Genomic DNA, 2,154 nt, shown 5'->3' on the forward strand with positions numbered 1-2,154 from the left:
ATGAATTGTTGAATGTGAAACTGATGATGTGCCCTGTAAATTTTCACTCAATCCACAATAAAAACCTTAAATTAAAATTAAAAAAAAAAAAAAAGTTGGAAAGTGAATAAGGAAGAACATAAAAGCATTGATGCATTTGAGTTATGGTGTTGGAGGAGAATATTGAAAAAGTACCATGGATTACCAAAAGAGCAAAATAAGTCTGTGTTGGAAGAAGTACACCCAGAGTGCTCCTTTGATGCCAGGATGGCCAGAGTTTGTCTTTCATACTTCCCACATATTGTCAGAAAGACCAGTCATTGGAGAAGGATATCATGTTGGGTAAAGTGGAGGGTCAGAGAAAAAGAGGAAGACCCTTAATGAGATGCATTGGCACTGTGGCAGCATCAATGCGTTCAAGTGTAGCAATAATTGTGAGGTTGGCCCAGGACCTGGCAGTGTTTCATTCTGTTGTTCATACTGTCGATATCAGTTGGTAAAGGCTTCATGGCACCTACCAACAACCTCTTAGTGTCTATTGATTTATCTAGTTACTATGTACTACCCTCCCTTTGCCTTTCAGTCCTAGTAACAATCAATGAATATTTCTCTTAACGTGAAAACCTTTTACAATCATGGTCTCATACAATATTTTTGCTCTCTGTGATTGACTCCTTTCCTTCAGCATAACATCCTCCGAGCTCATCCATATTATGCAGTGTTGGCAGCCATCCTTACTCTTTAATGTTTCACAGTATTCCAGTGTGTGTATGTACCATAGTTTATCCTTTCTTACACTGATGGGAATTTACGTTTCTGCTATCTTCCTGCTATGGTGAATTAGGCAGTGATGGTGCATATATCTATTTTAGTTGTGACTTTTATTTCTCTAGGACAGATACCAACTAGTGGGGTAGCTGTGTCTTATGGCATTTCTAGTCAATTGGCTTTCATTTTCTATCACTGCACACTGATGATAATGAAGATGGTGTGGAGCCAGGCAACAGCTTGTTCAGTTACACATGGATTTTCCATGAATTTGGGCCCTGTTCAGATCAACTAATATCAACAATGTTGTTTTTGTTGTTGTTAAGTTCTGTCAAGTTGCTTCTACCTCAAAGAGACACTGTAGGGTTCATGAGAAGCAGATGGTGGTTTTCATCCATCAACCTGTTTTTAGCAGTCCAGTTCTTATCCTACGGTACTATAACAGTACTCCAACATTCGCATAGTCAAAATGAGCACTATTTTTTTTTTATTGTTTGCTCCTGTCAGATTTTTCTTTATTAATATCACATTTTTAATATATCATTGTCACTCTTTGTGAGTATGGTACATTTTCTCTCAGGCTGCAATGATTCACTCGAGCATGCATCAGCTCTGATGAAGTGGACTCTATGATCCTGTGACTGTCTTTGGATTATGAAACATGGGTAAAGGTAACAATGAGCTGACTGAAGTCCGGTCACTTGGTTTTCTACTAGCAACTCAGACAGACATTTATGACTTTGGGCATGCAGTGAGAAGCAGACCTACTCCATGTAAGGTTGTCTGATCATTAACCAAACCATAGACCTGTGAATGATGAGACATTTCAAAGACATTCATCTTTGAAAGCACAAGGCTTGGGGATGGTTGATAAACAATTATTCGACACAGTGGGTCACTTTACAGATTTGGTATACATTTCTTTTAATTGTTTAAAAGTATCTATAGTTGTTTTTTAAAAGGATATCTGCTGGTATTGTAGGATAAGAATTGGATTGCTAATTGCAAGGTAATAGGTTTAAATTATTAGTGAATTAATAAGTGAATAAGGAAGATCATAGAAGAATTGATGCCTTTGAATTGTGGTGTTGTAGGAGAATATGAAAAGTGCCATGGGCTGCCAAAAGAACCAATAGATCTGTTTTGGGAGAAGTGTAGCCGGAGCGCACCTTGGAGGCTAAACTTCGTCTCTCATACTTTGGATATATTGTCAGGAGGGAACAGTCGCTGGAGAAGGATGTCATGTTGGGTAAGGTGGAGGGTCAGAGAAAAAGGAAAGACTCCCAATGAGATGGATCAGCCAGGTGGCATCATTGCTGGTGTCAAGTGTGGCAGCGGTAGTGAGGTTGGCCCAGGATCGGACATTGTTTCGTTCTGCTGTGCATGGGGTCACTATGAGTCAGTTCC

This window comes from Chrysochloris asiatica, unplaced genomic scaffold, assembly GCF_000296735.1.
Source record: "Chrysochloris asiatica unplaced genomic scaffold, ChrAsi1.0 scaffold00195, whole genome shotgun sequence".
Classification (NCBI taxonomy): Eukaryota; Metazoa; Chordata; class Mammalia; order Afrosoricida; family Chrysochloridae; genus Chrysochloris; species Chrysochloris asiatica.